The sequence below is a fragment of the Mustela nivalis genome (genome assembly GCF_964662115.1).
Source record: "Mustela nivalis genome assembly, chromosome: 15".
Classification (NCBI taxonomy): Eukaryota; Metazoa; Chordata; class Mammalia; order Carnivora; family Mustelidae; genus Mustela; species Mustela nivalis.
This window is the reverse complement of record NC_139034.1, coordinates 68,363,287-68,376,252: the sequence shown is the minus strand read 5'-3', so window position 1 is coordinate 68,376,252 and position 12,966 is coordinate 68,363,287. Positions and strand designations below refer to the sequence as shown.

At 39.2% G+C, this 12,966-nt stretch overlaps 1 long non-coding RNA gene across 1 annotated transcript in view; it reads left to right on the top strand.

Moving 5' to 3' along the window:
• The first annotated feature begins 1,395 nt into the window (after nucleotides 1-1,395).
• Nucleotides 1,396-12,966, top strand: part of LOC309849062 — a 115,764-nt gene continuing 104,193 nt past the window's right edge. The window contains exon 1 of the long non-coding RNA XR_014303462.1: nucleotides 1,396-1,779. This is a non-coding gene — a long non-coding RNA (uncharacterized lncRNA). The remainder of the gene's footprint in view (nucleotides 1,780-12,966) is intronic.

Genomic DNA, 12,966 nt, shown 5'->3' with positions numbered 1-12,966 from the left:
GAGTTGCAATTTATTTAAAAGAGAAGGAGCCAACTGTTACCTGAATATCGTAAGCCCTATTGAGTGGGAAACAGCAGGGCTAGGTAGAGAGAGAGAGAGGTGGCTACCTGACTGGGCTCACTCAAGGGGCTGTGTGTTCAGGCTCACAGAAATCCCAGATATGGAAATGCTGAGGCGTACAAGACCAGAGATAAGGGGATATAATGAGACTAACAAGACTGCCTCCTTTGTCTTAAACCTCGGAGATGACATCTCTCTATAACAGCTACAGCTGGACTACTGAAAATTACAAAACTTGAAAGAAAAAGTAAGCTTAGTGCTATCAGTGGTAAAGATGTCAGGAAGATTTAAGTTGCCCAGTCAGTTCTCAATAAAAGACTTCCAGTGAAAGCCCTCAGTGGCAATCCATTCAGGACCCCTTGCACTCTAGAGAGCCTTTTTCCTTCCTTTCTGTTCTCACCTTCGCTTAATAAACTTTTTCACTTCGCCCATTTGTGTTCGCGAGATTCATTCTTCGGCTCCGTGAGACAAGAGCCCTGCAATCCTGTAACACCATGAACCACCTGTTTATGGAATTGCTGGAATCAGGATTTTAGAACTAACCCTCCAATTCCATTCACTAGTTTGCACATTTGAAGAAATGAAGCCCCTAGGCGAAATGCCCTAAAATGTAACATTTAGTGGGTTGGCAGAATCTACCAACTTCTCTATAATGTCCTGTTGGTATTAAAAAGTCAAAAACTGCTATTTGTTAACATATTGCTTACTCACAGTAAGTGCAACTAATGTTTTATGCCAAGTTCCTGACTCTGGAACTTACAGGACAAGCTTCTCATCTTCCCTAGGAAGAAGAGCCTGGGAAAGGAGTTTGATCCCTGATCCTATCGATCTGGGAAAAAAAAAAAAAGATGGGACAAGAGCAGCACTGGGTCCCTGGCCATGCTGGGGAGCCAACGCTTATTACTAAGATGGGGGCAAAGAGCTCTACAAATCGCACATATCATCACACCTAATGTTGCAGGACTATGCAAGAGCCTGGCACACAGCGTGCTCAGAGACAAACGCACGAAGCTGGAGCAACAAGCTTTAGCAAAAGCCGGGCCATGAGGGCAATTCAGCAGCGGGAAAGGGAAGCCAGGCTCGTACACCACAGAGACACCAGCCGACGTGTCGCCCCTGGGCGGCTTCCAGAAGTGCCAGGGCAGCCTCTTCGCCACGGGTGCCCAGGTCCTGCGGGTGCAGACACGACCCTGCTCCGCCACCCATCCACCCCTGCGAGGGAGCCCCAGCCCGCGTTCCTCGCCCTGCCAGGGCCTTGGCAGGGTTCGCGAGCACCTACCCGCGCGCGGGCCTCTGCGCTGGGTCTCGGACTGGGTCAGGGAAGGGCGACGTCAGCGTGGCCACCCTCTCGGAACCCTGGTCGGGGCTGTGCCAACTCCTCAGGCCGAGGCACTGCGGCTTCAGCGTTTCTTTTCCTTTTCTTTCCCCTGACCCCCCTCGGGCTGCCAGTGAATACTCCCACCACACACGCTGGCCCTGCCCGCGGGCTGTCCTGGGAGATCGTGGAGCAGGGGGAGGGGACGTCGGATCACGTGCGTGGACTGAGGCGCGCCAGGTCTTTGTCTCTGGGCTGCCACGGGGGCCGGCCAGGGCTAAGGGCGGACGCGGGGTGCCTTGGACTGACGCTATTAGAACCAGCAGCGGGGAGAAAGTCCTTCCTACGGCCCGCGCCAACCTGCCCTGCGTTCCCCGGATGGCCATGACCACCCAAGCTCAGGGGTAAGTCCTCAGCCAACTCGGACCCCGTGGGTTCAAACACTGTCATTAACTCTGGGACTGGCCAAACTTCTTAACCATAAGGGGGGGTGAGGGTGTGTACTGGTTGAAGCCCTTCACGGTTCTGTGCCTCAGTAGCCTCTCCTGGTGATGTGAAGGTAATATTAGCTCCCACTTAATAAATCTTTTGTAAGGATTACACAAACTAACCAGTATTTAGGCATTGGGCCTGGAACCTGAGTGCTTAAAAATGGTCATGATAATAAATGTTCTTATTTTTTCACATAGTCCTTCCTGTAAAGAACAAATAAATCCTCATCAGGCCCACAGTGGCAACATCTAGAGGTCCCAGTCCGCATAACCCTAAACCACCACAAGGCTGGCTACTAAGGCTATCCGTGTGGTCTCCCAAAGGGATGGTTCTGGGGGACAGCTGAGAGTAAAGGAAGCAGGCAGAATTGTAGGCAGGGAGTCCAGGGAGTCCAGAAATAGGAATTCTCTCTATGAGGATCTGAGAGACCAATACATAGGTATAAGAGACCAATAATCCACTTGCAAGAGTCTTGGTTGCCCATTTTTTCAAGCTTGAGAATTTTGCAGTCATTTTTAAATACACATAGTATAATAACTTTTTTTTTTTTTTTTTTTTTTTTAAGGATGATGCTAGTGTGGTTCAGTTACAGGTTAGAAAGAAGTTCAAGTGGAAGCTCATTATTTACCTTGTGGGTAAAAGCTTCTATATGTGGTTGTTTCATAGAATACATATTGAAAAGCTGTGACCTCAGAGACATGGTAGTGGAGGGGACAGAAATAGGTGCTCCTAACATTGAAAAGTTTGTCAACTAGTAGTTCTTTAAAAAAAAAAAAAAAAAAAGTATTCATTTCTTCTGGCAGTAGTAAAACATGACCTTGTTTCTTCCAAGAAATTTTCTTCATATTATGCGGTTGACTATTGCTTCCAGAGATAAGCTAGAACTTAGGACCAGTTTCAGTCACCCAACAGACCGTTCGCTTTAGTCTGTTCCATGCTGCATAACTGAATGAATACATGGTCCAACCTCACTACGTAGGAGGAAAAAAGCTCATCCTATTTCTGAAAGCAGATCTTGACAAACAATGATATTGGGTCTTTTGAAAAAGCAGGTGTCTTGTCAGTTCAGGCTGCTGTGACAAAATGGCACAGACTGGGTGGTTTATAAACAACTGAAATGTACTTCTCACAGTTCAGAAGGCTGGAAGTCCAATATCATGGCACTGGCCTGGTTAGGTGAGGACCCTTTTCTGAACTGCAGACTTCCTGTTTAAAGTTCACATGGCAGAAAGGGCTTGGGATTTCTGCTGGATCCTATTTAGTCAAGCACTAATCCCATTCATCAGATCAAAGCCCAAAGGCCCCTCTCCCTAACACCATCATATCAGTCATTAGGATTTCACCATATGAATTGTGGGGGACACAAATAATCAGACCATGACCGCAGGTGACCTTGATGACCATTTTGATGATAGTTTATATAACACTTCAAAGGATTTTTCACCAGCTTGGGTTGTAGTTGTCTTCCCTGTTTGTTAACACTGTAGTTCTTTTCTACCTATCCACACTCTAAGCAATTCCCATATCCTACCTATATCACTGGACAGACTTTTTTCAGGTTACCTTCATAAATTCTTTCTCTGACCACCAATGGTACTTAACAGGTATATTACTCTTCAGACACATGTCATATTTCTTTTAAATAGTAGACTTTATTTTTAAAGAAAATAAAGCAGAAAGGCCAGAGCTGCCATAGGTCACCTCCCCTCCTCCCTCATAGATTCCCTTATAATTGATATTTTTATTAACTAAAGCCCATAGTTTATATTAAGGATTCACACTTAGTCTCGTATAGATCCATGAGTCTTGACAAATGGATAATAGCATATATCCAACATTATAGTATTATACATAAAAGTTTCACTATCCTAAAAATATTCATCTCTTCCTTCCTCTACCCAAACCCTGGTAACCACTGATCTTTAAAATTTTTTTCTATAGTGTCGACTTGCCCATGAGGTCATACAGTTAGAATTATATAGTATGTAGCCTTTAAGATTGGCTTCTATCACTTAATAGTATGCATTTAAAGTTCCTCCATGTCTTTTCATAGCTTAATAGTTCATTTCTTTTTCATATTTAGTAATACTCCCTTGTATAGATAATACCATAGTTTCTTTATCCATTCACCTTCTGAAGGACATCTTGGTTACTTCTAAGTTTGGTAATTATAAATATGTATGTAGGTTTTATCTGGCCATAATTTTTCAGCTCCGGTGGGTGAAACACAACACAACTGTTGGGCCATATAGTAAGATTGTTTACCTTTGGAGTTCCTGGGTGGCTCAGTGGGTTAGGCCTCTGCCTTCGGCTCAGGTCATGGTCCCAGGGTCCTGGGATCGAGCCCCACATCAGGCTCTCTGCTCAGCAGGGGGCCTGCTCCCCCCACAACCCCACCTGCCTCTCTGATACTTGTGATCTCCCTCTCTCTCTCTGTCCAATAAATAAATAAAATCTTAAAAAAAAAATGTTTCCTTAAAAAAAAAAAAAGATTATTTATCTTTATAAGAAACTGAAGGGCGCCTTGGTGGCTCAGTGGGTTAAGCCATTGTCTTCAGCTCAGGTCATGATCTCAGGGTCCTGGGATCGAGTCCCGCATCAGGCTCTCTGCTCAGCAGGGAGCCTGCTTCCCTCTCTCTCTCTCTCTGCCTGCCTCTCTGCCTACTTGTGATCTCTCTCTGTCAAATAAATAAATAAAATCTTTAAAAAAAAAAAAAAAGAAAGAAACTGAAATACTGTCTTCCAAAAGGACTGTTCCATTGTGCCTCTCTACCAGCAGTGAATGATAATTCCTACAGCTCCACATTGTCACCAGCATTTAGTGTTATTAGTGTTTTGTAGTCTAGTCATTCTAGTAGATGTGTAATGCTGTTGAGTAGTTTTAATTTGCCATTCCTAAACGACATAAAGTTGAATATCTTTTCATTTGCTTTTTTTTCTGTGTATCTTCTTTGAAAAGAAATTTACTTTGATCTTTTGCCCTTTTGCCACTGGGCTATTGGTGTTCTTACTGAGTTTTAAGAATTCTCTGTATAATTTGGATACAAGTCCTTTATCAGTTGTGTGTTTTCAAATAGTTTTTCTCAATGTATGACTTGTCTTTTCATTCTCTTAACACTGTCCTTCACAGATTAGAAACTTTAGATTTTAACAAAGTCCCAATTTTTTCCCCACTTGATATTATATGCAAACCCAAAATAATTTAGATTTTCTCCTGTAGTATCTCCTGGAAGTTTTAAAATTTTGCATTTTAAATGTATGCCTATAATCCACTTTGAGCAATTTTTTAAAAGACAGATGTGTTTTCTATGCCTGTATTCATTGTTCTCCATGTGGATGTAGTCATTACAGTACTGCTGAAAAACTATTCTTTCTCTGTTGAATTGTCTTTGCTTCATAGCAGTATTTGTGTAGGTCTAATTATGGTCTATTCCATTCATTCCATTGGTCTATTTCTCTGTTCTTTTGTCAATACCACTCTCTTGACTAATGTAGCTTTATGATAAGTCTTCAATTTCTCTAAAGTGCCAGGGAACAGATAAAGCAGAGCTTTGTAGACCACAATGAAGAGATGGAATTTTATTTTTAAAATGAAGTAAAGCCATTTAAGAGATTTAAGTGGAAAATGTCATGACCTCATTTATTTGTTTATGTTTTTACTTATCATTAAAAAAAAAAAAAAAGGGGGAGCCTTGGTGGTTCAGTTGGTTAAGCAACTGCCTTCTGCTCAGGTCATGATCCTGGGGGCCTGGGATCAAGTCCCACATCGGTCTCCCTGCTTAGCAGGGAGCCTGTTTCTCCCTCTCCCTTTGCTGCTCCCTGCTTGGATTCTCCCTCTATCCTCTCTCTGTCAAATAAATACATAAAATCTTTAAAAAAAAATTACCCTGGATAATGTTTGGAGAATGGGTAGTGGAGCCAAGAATTTAGTATCAGACTGGTTTGGAGGCTTTGAAGCAAGTGAAAACTCCTAGAAGAGTCAGATGTCAGATTAGCTAGACATAAACATCTCCTTTCACATTTCTTCCTGATTCAATAAGCATGGGGTCTGAACTGAAAATAAGAGGTGTGCAGAAAAGATCTGTTCATGAATTCAAGGATCCAAAGGTAAAATTGACAGACTCTGATAGTGTAATATTAAGAGGGAGATGTCAGGCTTAGATCATCTCTAATAGCCTGTAGTTTAACAAACCATGTGCTCCCATTTTTAGTGCATTTTACAAGGTGCTTAAGCATAAAGAAATGATCTGAGGAAGATGAGCATAATTAAATGGCCATTTTTTTTTTCAGGTGTAACTTCAAAGTTATTTATTGCTTTTTGAATCAAATGTCTAATTAGTTTCTTACTTGTGAGTTTGATAGGCCCATCTGCCTATCTAGGAAATTGAGTCTGGAACATGATTTCCTAAATTGAAAGCTAAATTGACCTCCTCATGTATTAGGACGGGTTCTTTATCTACCCTTTCCATATTGCCTACTCCCTACTCTTTCCCTACAGTATTTTTAGTAACATAACTTTACCACAGTTAAAGTCATACGACAAGTTGAATAAAACATGAGACTGAAATATGAAAGATTAATTTTTTCAAAAGGAAAAGAAACAATAGATTATTTCTTAAGGATGCAGGCTTGGAAACTGTAGAGTTTGTGTTTGAATATCAGCTCCACCAACTGACTGTTTACCTGGATGCTTTTATTTTCATTTATCTTCTTATACATCAGTTTCTTCATGTCTAAAATGGAAATAAAACTAAACCGCTTCATCCTAATGTTGTTTTGAGAAATAAAACCATTCTACAAATCTCAGTCTTCTTTATGACCAGGAAGGATGGGAAACTGATTATGGGTAATTTCTAGAAATGTATTCCACAGCACATGATGCAGAGGTACCTTTAGATAGGATGGATTTAACAACCATACTCAAGACAATAGGGATTCTTGCTTAAGGGAGGATGGATGCAACATTTGGTATGCATGATGCAATCTACATCCTACTAAGTAATGTCTTACATGCAGATGTTCTGGAGTTCTTGGAATCATCAAGGTTCTACTGATTTTAAGTCTAACCCATCTGGCCACAATTTCCCCAAACCCACACAACTGCTGCCCAGAATCTCCAGACCCCTTTACCTAAATTTAACAGAAGACAGGCAAAGGGACAAGTTCAAAGAGAAGGAGACCCATGCTATATGGATTTCAAAAGGTTTTTATTCCTTAGGCTTAATATGAATAGGAGGTAACACATCATTCATCTAAATGACCTGATGGCATTGGGCCTTGAGACTTGTGGAAAAACAGCTACTCACGTAGTAGAACTATGAGCCTACACTTTTTGGAGTATTTCATCGAAGTGATGGAAGTAAATACTTTGGTTCCCTGGGCTCTTCAGTACTGACCAGAGTAGCTGAAATCCCAGTCATTTCATGATATTTCATGATATTGTCTAGTATTTTCTTGAGCTGGCTAGAGAGCAGTGCTTGGCCCCAGTTGTGACCTTTATATAGATTCCTGGAGACAAAAGAAGCGGTCCTTGAGTCTCACTCGCCTGCAGCTCCCTACTCTCTGGATGAGGAGGCATGTGTGGAGGTGAGGGTAACTTTGCCTATAATTTTTCCTAAAGGCTAGGATGGGACGAAATTATCAAAACAAAATCCACAAGGCATTCTTCCTCCATGCGTTAGAGAAACATTACATAGACTATAAAGGGCTACTGGTATTTCTGGAGGAATTCTACAAATATTTCCTTATGACAATAAGATTGTTTTAGGAATGGTAACAATAACAGCAAAATTATTGAACAATACATCCAAATTCTGGAGTCCGTTCCCATCCATGTTCAATACTTGTATTAGTTTGCTAGGTCTATCATAACAAAGTACCACAGACAGGGTGGCCTAAATTTATTTTTCTTGCAGTTCTGAAGACCAGAAGTCTAAGATCAAGTTGTTGGAAGGTTTGTTTCTTCTGAGACCTTTCTCCCTGGCATGCAGACATCCACATTATCACTGGGTCCTCAAATGGACTTTACTTTGTATATGTATGCCTCCTGGTGTTTATTTGTTGCTAATAAGGACACAAATTATAACAGATTAGGGCCCCACCAATATGACTCAATTTAACATTAATTCCCCTATCTTTAAAGCCCTATCTCCAATATAGTTAGATTCTGTAGTACTTGGAATTAGATCCTCAACTTAGGAATTTTGGGGAGACATATTTCAGCCCATTACCCTACCTAAAGACCATGTCAGCTTGATATGGTACACCTATCCTTGCATTGACCAAGGAACATATTGCCAACAACCGTCCATAACAGTGAGACTTATCCCTAGAAAAATAGCTTTTATTGCTCTAGTAGGAAAGCTGAAGGCTAAATCTGCAGTGACTTCAAGCTTTAAGAGTAATGGCAGCCTAGAGTTTAGAAAACTGGAAACATTATGGTGGTGTTCTTCAGAAGCCTCACCTAGATTGATAATTTAGAGAAGTATAGGTACAGTTAAGATGTGCTTATCTGTACTCCTTAGTCTTCTTGTGGCTCTCATCTTTCCATCTGAGTCTTATTGTTAGTATCTCTGGTTTTATTCCAGAAATCTTAAAGCATATTTCTGACCAACTTGAATAAAGATCCACAGGAACTGTATGCTAAGTATATCTATTTGAAATGAAACAGCAAAATGAAATGACAGTAAGAATAGTTCTCACATTTTGCTGCTTGTTCAGAGTCTTCTAAGAAAGATACATATTTACCAAGTCATAACAATAATAGATAGCATTTGTTAAGTAACTACCTTGTGTAAGGATTTTTTCAAGATTTTACAAGTATTGTCTTTACAACAGCACTGTGCTTTAGATTGTCTTATTATCTTCATTTTATGATGAGAAAATTGTGTAGGAGAGATATTTTAAAACTTGCCCAAGTGTAAAAAGCTAACAAGAGGTAGGGTTGTAATTACGATTCAGTCAAATTGGTTAAGAGTCACCATGAGCTCTTTGTGCCTCCTTCCTGATTACAAAAGAAGACATATTTATGTTTAAGTTTTTCTCTTTTAGTTAAATACTAATTACACAAAATGGACTTACAAAAAGAAGCAAGGAAAGGGAACCTGCCCTAAACACCTCTGAATGTTTAGTATTGGGTTTCAAGCGACTGAAATTTTTGAAATACAAATACATACTCATGAAAAAAGCTTAAAATTTGACATTTTGGATGCCTGGGATGAAATATGCTTTGAAAACTGGGGGAAAAATTGAAGCTCTTAAACCAAAGAAATACTGAGGAAATATCTCTATAAAATACAAAGAACACAGGTATATTTGTACTTCCCCCTAAGAAGTATGTTCTATGGCTATTACTTTAATCTAAACCACCTTCTTCCCCAGCACACATGTAATGTCAATCAATATGGCTTCCCCTGCCACCAGGGGAATTCCAGCAGAACTGATTTCATAATTCCAGTTTTTTTTTTTTTTAATCTTTCTAGCGATTGGCACTAACTGATTTGTGTTAAATGAATGTTCAGAGGTCATTTTAAATAAGTCTTCCAGGGGCACCTGGGTGGCTCAGTGGGTTAAGCCTCTGCCTTCGGCTCAGGTCATGATCCCAGTGTCCTGGGATCGAGCCCCGCATCTGGCTCTCTGCTCAACGGGGAGCCTGCTTCCTCCTCTCTCTCTCTCTCTGCCTGCCTCTCTGCCTACTTGTGGTCTCTGTCTGTCAAATAAATAAATAAAATCTTTAAAAAATAATAATAAGTCTTCCATTTCTGAAGCAAACAAAAACAAACAATATAAACAAACCAAATGAGGCGATGTACAAATCCATATAGTGAAAACATGTACTCGTGCACACATAACCTCATCTTTAAAGCAAACTCCCCAGGGTTACTTTCTTTTCTGCACTTGGAGTGAATTCATGACCGTTAATGACTGCATCGTATTTAAAAGGAGACAGTGCAATGTAAGCTACCTGAATTCTAAAAAGATCATCAAAAACTGGAAATTTATATTACTGATATACCTGCTATTCATATAGCAAAGAAAATCTTTTTTATATATTTTTAAATTCGAAACATTAAAAATGAAACATAGTATTTATTTTTATGTTTGTTTTCAGCAAACTGATATAGAAGAAACAATGAACCACGTGTGTGAGTAGAAAAAATAAACACTAGGCTAAGAACGTAAAGAGAAAACCCTTAGGAGGCATGAGCACGTGCAACAGCTAGAACAAGAAATCACCTTAGGAATAGAAAAGACTTTGAAATCCTCTGAGTATATGTCCTTCAGTGCTATTTTCTATTGTTTTGATTTTTATTGTTGAAGTGTTCAGCTGATCCAGGTAAAAAACAGACCTGAGTAACCTGTTATGTCATGTACAAATGGTTCTGGCATGACAACATGGTTTTAGAAATCCTCAGTAAAATTATTTTGTGTTGCCAGTTAGTACATTGCTGATCTGCTCACATTCTGTAGTTGCATCATAATTCCCTCATGTGTATAATAAGGCAACTAACTCATATGATTCGTAAGGCCTTAGTCACTAACATCTATTCTCCAATCTTCTTAAATTCAAGTGTGTCATTTTACATGAGACTGCTTTCTGTAAATAATATGTTTAGCAGAGCCAGGGTAGACACAACCCACTGGATACAAATAATATAGCATTACTGCTATAAGCTAATATTTATATAATTTTTCTTTTCTTTCCTCTGTATTAAAAACTTACCATCCTTTTCCTTGGATAAATTGTATGTGATAAGTATATAACATGGCATGGATACACTGTAATTTAGTCTTTTACTTATTTACTGGCTTTCATCTTTACTTATTTTTCTTTATTATGAATACGTGTTCATTAAATATCTTTTTTAAAAAGTCTATATCTATTTGTACTTAATATAGGAGTTGAGACTTTACACTTCTTCGAAGCTACCACAAACCCAAAATATTTATCTGGCCATTTACAGAAAAATTTTAGTAACTCTTGCTTAGAATCTCATAGTTGGATTTTTATTTACTTATTTATTAAATTTTATTTATTTGACAGAGAGAAATCACAAGTAGGCAGAGAGGCAGGCAGAGAGAGAGAGAGGGGAGGAAACAGGCTCCCTGGGGAGCAGAGAGCCCAACGTGGGGCTCGATCCCAGGACCCTGGGATCATGACCTGAGCTGAAGGCAGAGGCTTTAACCCACTGAGCCACCCAGGCGCCCCAGAATCTCATAGTTGGATTTTTAAAAAGATCACTTTCTCCTTTCATTCTTAAAATGAAGTTTGAAATGAAATTATGTATTCAAGCCCCAGAATTTTTTATTTTTTTTTAGAGGACTGAGTGGGGTTCTTATTATTTTTAGAGATTGTTGGTGTGTGTGTGGTGTGACAGAGAGAGAAAGAGAGAGAGAGAGAGAGAGAGAGAGAAGTTTTTGGTTTTGATACAGCTCACTGGTCTCCTTAGGTACTCTTTGTATGTTTTGTTTTGTTTTACTTTGTTTTTACTCAGTTCTCATTAAACAGTTTAGTTTCACTAAGTGTATATTCTGATTATTCTACCTGATTACCCTTTCTCTAGCTGGTGGGCCTCCTTTTGTGGCCTGTTATCTATCATCTAGGTTTCTAGAAATTCAGGTTTGTTTGTAAGAGGGCCTTCTCACTGTTGAAACCCTGGAAGTATGGAGATGAGAGAGTCCGGTTCTATAAGCTTGAATCATAGGTCAGGCTGTCACCACTCTGCTGAGTCCCCTGAAGGAAACCTCACTGTTCTCCAAAATCCCCATGTTCTCGCAGTGGCAAAATAGGAAAGTCTGAGCCTGCAAGCTCAGCAGCAATTTATACTTTCTTTTTTTAAATGAGATGTTAAGGTGAACAAACAGTTACATATATTCCTTTACTTCAGCCTGGGGAGCCAAAGGTCAAAGTCTTTGTTGAATATGGTCTTCCAGCCCATTTCCAGTACCTTGAAGATATTCTCCACCAGTTCTACCCATGCTTCAGCTGCGTGCCGCTGCCCAAAGATCATAACATTTATTGTATGATAAAAGGGAAGTACCATAGAATTGGGATTGGAGGGAAATGGAACCATGTTCTAGAATCCCTGCACACATGTCAAAAGCTTTTAAGTATGTTGTCTCAATTTAATCTCTACAGCATTATTTTGGAAAGAAATGTCAGGGTTTATATAACAAATACAGAGAAGTTGAGGGTAGACAACCTAGGACTTTCCCTAGATATTAATGACAATAAAAATAACCCAAGCCCCCTAACAATTTATTTTCCAATATGTTAGTTCTCACCAGGAGAGATTAGTTTCATAAAATCCTGTTTCTAATAAAATTCCAGAATCCATTTTCAGAGATTTATTTTAGTCATTTTTCTTTCTATAGCAGAAGAGCTTGTTTAAACATCACACCAATTAATATATAAGTTTTGTCATGTATGTGATAAAAGTTAGGAATTCTATTTGACATAAAGAATGCAGTATGCCAAAAATAGAAATCATGCATTTCATTGCTCTAAGTGTTTAATTAAGTGAATTATATTATCAAGCTCTACTGTTAAGATTAGAATAGAGTTTATTTCCAACTAGTTCTATCTTCAGGCAACTTTTTTTTACCCAGAAAGGTGCCCTAAGGAAAGAATTCAGTGGAAGAAAATGTCGCAGTTCTCTTTAAGATAGCCACCTCCCCTCTGCTATCATGTACAGTATACAGTACACAGTATATATTTCATTTTGCGTAGCAGACTTTTAAGCCCTGATAACTTATGTATCAAAACGTAAGCCTGAAATATTATAAGACTACCTCTTTATGAATTAGATCCATTTTAAGACCAATACCTAAAGATGGAGACAGTGAGAAAAAGATCCCATGTAATAGATTTGTCATTTTTATGCCCTAGTTCAAAGCTATATGATTTTCTCTATCGCCATCAATTATCTTTCAAAGGCTGTCAAATATGTTCTCTTTTTCTTCCTGTGCAGCTAGAAAATAGAAATAAGAAATTTGATTTTTAAAGGTAGATAAGTTATCAAAGCAGAAATGCCTTTGAATTGGGTCATTCTTCCATAGCATAATGAATTTGAAATCTCCAGTAGAATTTTACAAGGAGC